This window comes from Tachypleus tridentatus, chromosome 7 (assembly GCF_004210375.1).
Source record: "Tachypleus tridentatus isolate NWPU-2018 chromosome 7, ASM421037v1, whole genome shotgun sequence".
NCBI classification, from domain to species: Eukaryota; Metazoa; Arthropoda; class Merostomata; order Xiphosura; family Limulidae; genus Tachypleus; species Tachypleus tridentatus.
Window position 1 is genome coordinate 145,151,010 of NC_134831.1, and position 12,596 is coordinate 145,163,605.

A 12,596-nucleotide genomic window follows, 5' to 3' on the forward strand; every position below is an offset into this window, starting at 1 on the left:
AAATACTTTTATCCAACCCGTATTTCACGAGAGATATTTATACAAGATTGCGTTGTTTGCAAAACAATAAGAAAATAGAATTCAGAATTTCACTAAATATCAAGTGTCACAGAAGAAAAAAAAATCTATATAAGAAATGAACACATTTTTTTGATAAGTTTCAAGCCAGTTAAGGCATTTCTTAAGAAGTCTGTAGCTTGGATTCTTATATTTCATTTCGATTTTGTGAGGCTTGCTTCAGAATAAATATGATTTGGGTGCTTATCATTCTCATCAAATATTATGCATGACGAGCTTTGTATTCCTGCAGAGAAACCTATCGAGCTGCAGTGGAATTGACAGCTTGGTTTGACGTCATCACTTTCGTATTTTACGCAGGCAGGGTATGGCAACGTTAAGAATAAAAAAAACAGGTCAGTTTTGCTGACGTCATATATATAGTTGTCTTGAGGTGAGTTTGTTCGTTAAGTATATCAGACTGGGAATCAGTTTGCCCAATAATACTGAACTACAGCTAGTGCTCAGAGCTAGCTGAGTTGCTCTGTTCCATTTCAGGTAAGGATTTTGCGTTGCTCTTTAGAACATTTTGTATATGATTTGTATTTAATCTCTCTTGCATTGTTTTATAAATATAATGGTCTTATAATCAAATTACGTACCCGAAAATTTCGCATGTATTTGTAAAATAATTGTATATGCACATATATACATTTTACAGTGTTTTCTGCAGTGTACTTTATTAGCACTTCATTCAAAGTTACCTGCTTTAAATAAATAATAATAATTTGAAACTATTAAAGTTTTCCATGCAGTAACCTCTTTTCGTTTAATTGCCTAATTTAAATGGTTTATATTTTGAACACGATTGTCATGAAGTGAATATATAAAGTTATATAATATGTGAGTAGTTACTGAAAGTATCCCATGCCACTGGCACAGCGACATGTCTGCGGACTAAAACGCAAGAAACCAGGTATCGATACCTATGATGGGCAGCGCACCGATAACGGAAAGTGTAGTTTTGCGCTTAACTGTAAACAAGGTCGCGGGTTCGGATCCCCTTCGCACTAAAGATACTTTTCCTTTCAGATATGGGGGCGTTATAATGTGACGGTCAGTCCCTCTATTCTTTGGTAAAAGAGTAGCCCAAGAGATGACTAGCTGTCTTCTCTCTAGTCTTATACTGCTAAATTAAGGACGGCTAGCGCAGATAGCCTTCGTGTAGCTTTGCACAAAATTTAAAACAAACCAAACTTTAAACAAACGAACAACACTAAAAGTAAAAAATAAACGTATTTTAAATATGTAGATCGTTGGTTAGTATAATACTCTTTTTTTGTTTTCTTTCTTTAAAGCGTACAAACGATCTATCAATAAGTAAATGAAATCTACAAAAATGTGAACCAATTCTTAATTCTTTTGCACGTAGTTATACATTTCAGAATACAGCAAATAAAACAACAGCACGTATAAACACCATTATTCCTTTTTGTAAAATCCCAAGATCTCTCAAGTGAAGGGTATTCATAACAAAAGGGTGTACTTACCTGTTTTTACCCACACAACGAACTGCAATGCAAAAAACAAAACAATATTTATGTAAATATCTTTTTTATATTGCAAGTTGTGAGGAAAAGAAAAGGTTTACAAAAACAACAGTATATTTGATTGAAACTAATATTCAGTTGCGAGTATTGTAAGATTAACTGGAAGCTAGACGTCTGTTTTATTACGTGACTATTGATCATTAAAAAATTGACCATCAAATCAAGCAACATTTTTTGTTTCTCTTTATCTTAGCGAGATTCTTGACTAGATTTATTATTAAGTTTTTTGTTGTTATTTGAATAGCGCGCAAAGCTATTCGAGGGCTATCTGTGCTAGACGTCCCTAATTTAGCAGTGTAAGAGGGAAGGCAGCTAGTCATCACCACCCACTGCCAACTCTTGGGCTGCTATTTTACCAACGAATAGTGGGTTTGACCGTTACATTACAACGCCCCCACGGGTGGAAGGGCGAGTATGTTTAGTACGACGGGTATTCGAACCCGCGAGCCTCAAATTACGAATCGAACGCCTTAACCCACCTAGCCATGCCGGGCACCGGATTTGTTATTAAACCTCAAAACCTAGTTCACCATGGGCAGTTGGACCAACACAAATATATCACTCATTCTTAATTTAAAATTTGCCAAAGAATATATCGTGAAGTTCAATTTGTTTTTTCATATCGATGATATAGCTGCCCGTGGTTTCAAATATTGTTGGTAAGGTTGCAGCTACTAATCTGTCAAATGTGAAGAAAACGTGAAATGAAATCTTCATACATACTTTGCCTAGTAACAGTACACATCACATGTGTTTGTATGGAATAGGCTATCTGTGTTCTGCACACCACTAGCCTTGTAACTCCATAGATGTTCTGATGTGCCACAAGGGAAGCGGGAGGGGATGGTGGTGAAAATAGAATGGAATTCGACATTAGAAGTCGGTGTTTTACGCTTCAAATTACATATCAACTTATTGTTTGGGAGAGTGTTTCTGTGCAAGTTAAGGCTTATCTCACGCATTCATGCACTCTCCTCAGAGTTATATTTGGATAACTATCCTGAAGGGCTGAGTGAAATATATGGTTAAAAAAGAAAGTAAACAATTATATCTAGATTCGCGTAGACTGAGTGTGATTGAAATAGCCACTGTGTACAACCAAGTAAATCACTTCAGTGTTAACACTAACCAGTCAATTTGAGTTTCCGCTTTGTTATATTGATTACTTACATGAGCTTGTTTTCATAATGTAGACGCATTTAGAAAATAACTTCAGAAAATATTTAGAGTGTAGTTTAAATCGAGTTCTGTCTCGTGTATCTCTGAGTGTTTGTTGGTACAACGTATTAAAGTACAAATGTAATATGAAAAACTCATAAAGTTCTGTAAAGGTATACTGTGATAATATCCAAAATTTAAACGCAAAGGGTGAAGTGAGAGGCCTCCCAGCGATCAAATAGCACAAACACAAAATATAAATTACGTGAATATTTGGTATCAGCTAAACAAAACCAAAATTCATTACATATGTGTGTAGCTGCAAAATTATAATGTTTTTGCGCAACGCTACACAGTGGGCTGTCTATTTGCGCTCTCCTCACCACGGGAAATCAAATCCCGGTAGTTAGCGTTTTTGAATCCATAAACTTACGGTTAACCTGCTGGGGGACACGAAATTATAATAGGAAGATAAATTCTAAACACTTTTGAATATACGTGTACTTAAGATTATGTACTCTTTAAATAACCTTAATTTAAATCTCGAATTTTAAAAATTCTATGTACAGGTTATTTTCGTTCAAAATTTGCAACAAGAATTAATTTTATTTTCAAACAATTAATTACAAAACTAGGGCGGGGCTTCAACTCACCCAGTCCCATATCTAGTTACGCCCATGACACAATAATTCTTTTAGAATTATCAAGGACAAAATGCAGTGGCATCACTTGAACATGTATAAAGATGTACTGTGATGTATAAAAAGCATGATGTGTTCTTTTGGTATAATCTGAACATGCATGCGTAAAGAGTTACTAACACACTGGTCAGGTGGTTTAAGGCGTTCGACTCTTAATCTGAGGGTTGCGGGTTCAAATTCCCGTCGCACCAAACGTGCTCGCCCTTTCAGCCGTTGAGGCGTTATAATTGATGGTCAATCCCACTATTCGTTGGTAAAAGAGTAGTTCAAGAGTTGGCGGTGGGTGGTGATGACTAGCTGTCTACTCTCTAGTCTTACACTGCTAAATTAGGGACGACTAGCGCAGATAACCTTCGTGTAGCTTTGCGCGAAGTTCAAAACAAACAAAACTAACAGGTATCGTATAAAAGTAAAAAGGCTGCCTGGACGATGTTTTGTAGAGCTTGGTTTTATTCGTCTACAGCTGTATGGTACATGAAGACATGGTACACACTGAGCTTGGAGTTATACAGAAAATATTTATATTGGCGGACAAATATTAAGAGTGGTACTGGTTACTCCTGACCTTCTCTTGATATACAGCTATATTTGTATGCAACACCTAAAATATTGTGTGTTCTGGTACGATATGAAAGTGTGCGTGTATTTGTTTAGGTACACGCATTGTAGACAAGTGAAACCTAGAGTGGTGTTTGGGTGTTAATGACAGTACTAGGTTTTTACTATAAGATGTATTAAATTAAGACTTTTTCAAAACATAAACGTATCTTATACACGTGAAGATATGCCGTTGATGCTTAATAATGTTGTGAGACAATGGTAGTTAGATTCGCTACTTGATGTCAAGCCCCTAACAAGTGCCCCATATATCTTTAATACACAAAGATTCTAATTGCAAGAAGATACATATGACGTAAATAACCTTACCTCTTACATCCCAAGCAACAAAATCCATTTATTACTTCTACATATTCGAATTGACTAAATCTTTATACGTATAACACTTTAAAATATTAAGTTTGTTAGCTTTACTTACTATCAACTAACTACAACTAAAACATTCTAACTCTTTTTCACACACAGTCCTGATAGTTTTATTGCAACATGACCTTAAATAGTTGCTTACCTTAATGAGGGAGCGAATGCCAAATATACAACGATATTATTTCACGTTATAAACTATAGCACATTAATGCCATAGAAACACAGCTAATATAAAAATGTTTTTTATATATACATTTAACATTTTTGTGATGTATCAGTTCAGTTGAAGGTTGTTTGTTTGTTATTTGTTAAGCAAAAAGCTTAACCATGGATATCAAAACCCGGTTTTCAACATTAAACATCTTCAGACTTACCGCTGTGGTACTGGAGAGCACAGCACTCCAGCTATCATCAACATTAGCCAGAAATATAATATAGATAAGAATCTGGTTAAACATCATCCATTAATTATCTTGTTCAATAATTTATTTATCAGAAAGATGAACAACAAACTGTAAGATATTCCACTAAACGCCATTACCATTTAGTGAATTCTATACTTCGAAAGTTCCCACAGATATGAAATTCATGAAGCGTTTTATTAAGATTACCTAAAAAAACACAAATATATATATATGGCGTGTATAAAGTTTACTGTTTACCTTTATTATACATACCTAAACAAAATGTACACATAGTATATACATTTTATATGTTAGAGTTTCAGCACTGACAAAAATATTCATTTTACTTTTGTTCATAACTAATCATTACATATATTATTTCAATAGGACAGAACGTTCAGGTTTTAGGGCTATTCAACAAGACGAGACAGTTGGGTTTGCTTTGTATTTCAGTTTTTAAGTTGTAATTTGCATCATTTCATCCCACGCTACAAAATAAATACCACAATCAGTTGAAAGTACTAGTTGTCCGTATGCTATTCTGTCCAAAAACACACATACAAATTTATTATTCTGATTTTTCCACCATCTCTTTAACTGGAATGATGGGTCGTTAAGTAAAACAAATCAGAGGTGGAACGAAAATAATTATTCGTTTTTTTGATAAAACTGTTGAAGCTGTACAACAAGCAGTGACTATTTCAAGCCCATAAATGAACACAGTTCAGATCTTAAAATTATTTTAATCGTATATCTCACGAAACAAGTAATTATGATACATACGAATTCAAGTGAGCTTTTGATTTCGTAGCTACCCTTAGTATGTGACTGTGAAAATAATGCGGTTCTTTTACTTTCATGTGTCTAGAAAAATACTCGTTGTAAAACTATATATAACATGAATATTATTGAAACTTTTTAGAATAGATGGCAACTGCCTGCTCTGGAGACGCAAGTTTCGAAAGTCTTCCGCGTTTCGTCTTCAGGTCTGAGGATCAAAGACGGAAGACATTCGAAACGTCGTCCTCTGCACTTGTGTCTCCTCAACAGGCAGTTGCCGTCCATTCTACAAACTTTCATCATGAATAATCTGCCTAAACAATCTATCAAAGAATGAATATTTTTGGAGAAACCTTTATTTTTCTCCCATCACTCCATTAAGAATATGGCTGCACTGAGAATTAATTGCACTTTCTGAGAATGACTTGCTTCTGCTAATACAGTGTCTCGCCACGGTCAGCACGTTTAACAACTATATATTTAGATCACACCGTATTCCCAGTCATATGATAGTGTAGTTGTGTTCCTGGAAAATTAGGAATGGAGAGCTATGTCAAAGTTTTTGTGCAAAAACGAGATAAGACACAAACAAATTTGTATAGCAACGTACGAAGGAGATACAAACTTTGGCTCACCAGTCATGACTACCTTATAAAATATATCAATGCATCCGGAACTTGGAGTTGAGAACTCGGAGACAGAAAAAAATCATACGTAGTACAAAAAGCTGAAAGATCCGATTGAAATGTACTGTTATTTATGCTATCACAGTAGCATCTGCATTATTTGTTAGAAGCGCTGTTGATTTATGTTGTTGTTTTGAATTAAGCACAATGGGCTATCTATGCTATGCCCACCACGGTATCAAGAGCCGGTTTCTAACAGTATAAGTTCGTAGATATACCGCTGTGCCACTGGGAGGGGGCTGCTGATTGATCTTATGGGCCAACTCTGGTGATTAAATATGTAATTTATACCAGCACTTGTGTTTGACCTAGTTCTCACATGGGTAATAACAGGATGTTAGTCCGTACTAAAGAATCCAAACCACTCATGTTAGGTGCAAGCAGTGGCAAAACTTCAAGAGGAAACGCTAAAATTGGAGGCAACAAGCCCATAAGAAGATTGGATGAGATCTTCAATGAACTTATTTTGACAAGTGTGCTGCAGAACAATAAAGAGAGTTTACTATGCGTTATAACTCTCAGTTGTGTCCTTAGAAAGTATCAAACAAAATACGTTGCGTCGTCATTTTGAAACCCAACGTGAATCGCAAGAAGAAAATGGAGCATAAAAATTAAATTACAAAAAAGAAATGTCTGTACCAAAATTTGCATGAAAAGCCTCATTCGAAGCAAGCATCCGCATATATTACAGTACGAAAAACTTCAAACATCTGGAGAACAGTGGTTTTTGCCAATTCTCGCTGATATAGTCACAATTTTGTTTGGTAAAGCAGAGGCAAACAAATTAGAAGTTATTACGCTTTAAAATAACATAAGAATGAATACTAGTAGAGCGCCTTCGTACAACTGAGGCTTTTACACTTCAAGCAGACGTTAGCACAGAAGATTTGAGGTCCATTTAATGGCTTAAGTATGTCGTATATGGAAGAATGACATAATCGAAGACATTTTGTTCTGTTTCCTTCTTTATAGCCAGTAAACAGAAGAGGAGATTTTTGATGTACTGAATTGGTTTATAATATTCCATGGAATCGTCTTGCAATATTTTTCACTCTTGGAGCTCCATCAAGAGAGTGTTACAAACCTTGATTGAAAAAAACAAACTGGTACCATCTGCCTGCGAATATTGTATGATTCACAAGAAACAGTTGGCTGTAAAGGAGCTGGGCTCTGAGCTTCATGACATTTTACAGAATGTGACGTTCCTTATGAACTACCTCAAAGTTCCTCAGCTTTGTGCACACATGGTTCTAAAGCTGTTAATAAAGAAGAATTAAGTAGCATGTGGTTTTGTTTATAAAGAGGTAACATGGCCTTTGTAAGGAAAGGGGCTTGAAAGACTGTTTACCCTGCGAGAGGAACTGTTTGCTATATGTTTCAGATTGTACAAGCAATACAGATTTTGGGTATTTTCTGTGTGACATACGTAAGGTGTTACTTCTTGCCTATCTCAAGGATATTTTTACAAAGTTAACTGCACTGTTTGTTTCATTACATAGAAAAAACTTTGAGAGCATGATGCTGAATGACTTCGTTATTGGGTTTGTAAGGAATATTTCATTCTGGAAGGGGAAAAAATGATGGAATTTCGAGATGTTCCTTTGCCTTAAATACTTTTGTCCAAATATTAATATTGAATCTCCCATCCATATTATTAAAAGTTATCTGAGACCAGTTTGTGAAAAGTTTTACTTCCTTTTTCCCGAACCTTGACCCCACGCAGCATGAGTTGGCCAGAAATTGATTCTACATCCAGGCTAATGAGATCAGCTTGTTTAATACTGAGGTGCAGCAACTGATCCATCTGTCATTGGATGATAGTGGTAGACTTTATTTGGACTGACAGAGTACTGATTGAAAGTGATGAAAGCGGAAATGTATACAGCAGTACCGTGACGATCACTAAACATGGTGGCGCCCTTTACAGCAATCTTATCCTTAGACTTGAGATGCACCGTTTAAACTATTTTATCAAAATTTGGTAAAAACACCTAGGCCAGTGGTTCTTAACCTTGTTGGAGGTACTGAACCCCGGAAGTTTCGTATTTGCATTCACTGAACCCTTCGTAATTTGGAAACAATAAAATATGATTTTTTTTTTCGAATTCAAAACATAAGTAGATATTTTATTAGTGCACAAAATGAACCATGCATCAGTTTCACACAATATCACTGTGTTCAAAGAACAAAACCAACATAACATGAATTTCACACAAAATCAAAAACATAACTCAATGAATATTTACTGTAAATCAATGCGACTTTTGCTGTTGCCTTTCAGAGACAAGTTCAAAAATGCGCGGCTTCACCTTGGCAAGTGCCACACTCATATCATTTTCGCAACAAAGTCTGTTCCTTTTCTTCGTTTTTATGTCTACCATCTTCGTAAAGGATTGCTCACAAAAATACGTTGTAACAAACGGTATGAGTATCTCAAGGGCTTTCTTAGCAATAAGAGGGTACGCTACGATTTGGTGACACCAAAACGTTAAGAGCGTTGTTGTTTTGAAAAGTTGCTATTAAATCTGGCTCTGCTGAAGTTTAATGATTTCGTCGAGGTATTCATCATTGACATCTGGTGTCTTAACACTAAACGTGAACGGCTGTCTCACCCATGCTGGATATGACTCACTGGTGGAGAAGCATCCGTCGAGAGACTTTGCGAGCTCATCTAAGTGCATGGCAATTGCTTGCTTCAGTTCCCCGGGAACAGAATTGTCTCCGATTTCAGATACATCTTCGATCTTACTTACACAGTCGTCCAGCAGGGGAAAGTTTGCGAAGTTATCATTCTCTGTTCGTCGTTTCCATAACAGTAGCTTTTTTTGAAAAGCCTTCAGGTTTTCTTCTGCTTCGATGATGTTGACTCCACTGCCCTGCATCTGTTGATTGAAATGATTGATTGAGAGCATTGAAGATATCGGCCATGTTTACCCCAAAATGAGAATGAACTCAGATTTTTCGAAGTAATCTGCATGACAATGTTGGTGCTCTCGCAAAAAAAGAGCTAATTTCACATGCAATGCAAAAACACGATTCAGCACCTTTTTCCAGGATAACCACCAAACGTTAGAATGGTACAGAAGTACCTCGAATTCAGAGCCCATTTCATCACACAGCTCTTTGAAAATGCGGTGCTTAAGGGCACAATTTCGCACAAAGTTCACACGCTCCACTACAATTTTTAATACTTCTACCAGTTTTGAAGGCAAGGTTTTTGTTGCCAACGAATGCCTGTGCAGAACACAGTGCGTTACAATGATGTGTGGCTTTCACCAGTGCACCAAAACCAGAGTTTCGTCCCAGCATGACTGGAGCTCCGTCCAAACAAACTGCAGAAACCATATCCCACGAAAGATCGTTGTCGCTGAAGAAGTCATCCACAAGTTTCTTCACGTCGGCTGCCCTAGTTGTTGTTGTAAGAGGCTTACAAAATAAAAAATCTTCTTTTATCTCGTCGTTCTTCACATACCGCACGAATACAACAAGCTGGTTTAGATTGGAAACGTCGGTGGTCTCGTCGAGATGAAGGCTGAATTTTGCTGGGTTTGAAATCAGATCTGCAACTACTTGAGTCAAGATGTCATCGCTTATGTCATCTACTCTGCTGCTGATGGTGTCATTTGAAAGAGGAATTTGAGATCACTTATTTTCAGCAGCTTTTCCCAGCATGATATTCGCGAACTTCAACGCAGCTGGTTTTACGAGTGCTTCACCAATGGTGTGTGGTTTGTCCTGCTTTGCAATCAAGTACGATACTGTGAGGATTGGTTTGTCGATTGGTACAAAGCCGAGAACAGGCAAAGTAGCCTTTTCATTGAACCTGGCTCTCTTTACCTTGAATTCAGCAAACGTTGTGTTCTTGTATTTCCCATCTCCATGCAGCTTCAGGGAGTGTTCTCTTAGTTTTGCTGGTGTTAGACTAAAATTGCTCATCTTGGCACTGCAAATCATGCACTGAGGACGCTGACTTTCATCATGTTTCGTTATACACGTGAATCCGTGTTGTACGTATTCGTCCGACCTCTTTATGTTTTTGCTCGACATAGTTAGTATGAAGGGATGGAAAGATTAGGAAAAAACTCACAAATGACGCACGATTACTACAGTCACAAGTCGACTGCTAAGCGCACGAAGTTCCCTGCAGCACAGATATTAAGGCCAAGTGATGTGACGTGATCAGCCAATGATGGCCAAGTGGAGCATGACGTCAGGAATCATACGAGTGGGGTGAACGGAACGGACACACACACAGTGTTTGTGTCTTGACCTCTGCTGAACTCCTGAGACTGACTCACCGAACCCCTGGGGTTCGATTGAACCCAGGTTAAGAACCTCTGACCTAGGCTCACATGTCACATTAAATAGTGTAATATTGACGGACTAACTTGTTTTCTTAATAATAGAAGTACACTTTCTTAAGTTGATAAGATCGCATGAGAATCTGTTAAACAATATGCAAGTGATGGCGTTTTACTGCATTACTTCATTCAAACAAAATCACTAATTTAGCAGTGTAAGACTAGAGGGAAGACAGCTAGCCATCACCACCCACCACCAACTCTTGGGTTACTTTTTTACCAACGAATAGTTAAATTGAGCGTCACATTATAACGCCTCCATGGCTGAAAGGGCGAGCATGTTTGAGCTGACGGGGATTCGAACCCGCGATCCTCAGATTACGAGTCAAGTTCCTTAACCACCTGCCCATGCCGGGCCCACAGTGTGGTAAAGTTTTTCATTGCAAGTGAAAAAGTTTCATACTTTAAATGGTAAATTTTAGGAATACAAAGGCTGGAAGATTTAAGTTATTTTTGTTTTATCACACAACTACCATAATTTAAGTTCTACAAATTAAAGCTTTGAAATACAAAGTTTCTTAATATATTTGTTCTCTTTTTCAACAAGCCATTATTTTCAGTTAGGCCTATAACTAAAAACGGTTAAATCTACCTGTATGTTCCAAAATAAAATAATACAGGATTTAGAAACATGCGTGCCAATATTTTATTCATGAATTAGAGCCTTAGTCTATGAATATTATAATACTTTCTGGGTATATTATAACTAAACGTTTTTATTGATTTGTTCTATTATTGTTGTTTTTGTCTTTCTCATCAGTATGAGTAAGTAAATTAGATTTTAAAAGTGTATTCAGATTTCCCAAAGGAACAAAACCCGCTGTGAATCTCACCCTGTGCCTTACATTTAGATAAGATAGGATTCTAAACAGTTCATCTAGTTCTGTATAAACGTAAGTTTAACGATATACTTTATTCAATTGATAAGTTTATCGTGTTGCGAAAGACAGAAAATTCGAAATTTACCTTTGTTCTTATCTCTGAGGAGGGATTACAGGGCTGTGTTTTGTTTTAAGGTAAACAGTAGCGCTTCTGTAGAACTTAAGTATAAGGTTTCTCTGGGCCGCTGTTTAATCTCTAGACTCATCTTCAAAAGTCAGAGGTTACAGGATTATATTAAAATGCTGTCTAGCATTACTATAGAAGAAATTATATACCTGCACGATTCTAAAGGTTAAAGTAAACAAACAATCGTATTATGCAAAAATAAAAGAACAAATAAATTCATCAACATGAAAATACTTTTATTTGGGAATAAATAGAATTAGTATTGAAATTGTATACCGGATTTCTGTGTACCAGTTGACATCTGAGCAGTTTAAAGAGATTATGTCACTACAATGGTTTTCTTTAGTTACTGCCTTCTTTTACGACTTTAAAAGATTTGCTTCCAAACAATCAAATTATAAAAGTCGTAGTTTTGCACCTAATTACTTTCTTTTTAGTGAACCTTGCGCAAGAATACCAACTAATGTTTGTGTAACTAGTTTTACTAAGGGCCTGGCATGGCCAAGCGCGTAAGGCGTGCGACTCGTAATCCGAGGGTCGCGGGTTCGCGCCCGCGTCGCGCTAAAACATGCTCGCCCTCCCAGCCGTGGGGGCGTATAATGTGACGGTCAATCCCACTATTCGTTGGTAAAAGAGTAGCCCAAGAGTTGGCGGTGGGTGGTGATGACTAGCTGCCTTCCCTCTAGTCTTACACTGCTAAATTAGGGACGGCTAGCACAGATAGCCCTCGAGTAGCTTTGTGCGAAATTCAAAACAAACAAACAAACCAAACAAACTAGTTTTACATAAAATGTTGTGCCCCGGTGGAACGAAGATAGGTTTACGAACGTACAACGTTAAGATCCGGAATTTGATTCTATGTAGTGGATATAAAAGATAGTTCAGCGTGTCTTTGCTAAAAAGAAAT

General features: G+C 36.9%; 1 long non-coding RNA gene across 1 annotated transcript in view; it reads left to right on the forward strand.

Moving 5' to 3' along the window:
- The first annotated feature begins 455 nt into the window (after window positions 1–455).
- Window positions 456–12,596, forward strand: part of LOC143258155 (uncharacterized) — a 32,499-nt gene continuing 20,358 nt past the window's right edge. The window contains exon 1 of the long non-coding RNA XR_013032164.1: window positions 456–555. This is a non-coding gene — a long non-coding RNA (uncharacterized LOC143258155). The remainder of the gene's footprint in view (window positions 556–12,596) is intronic.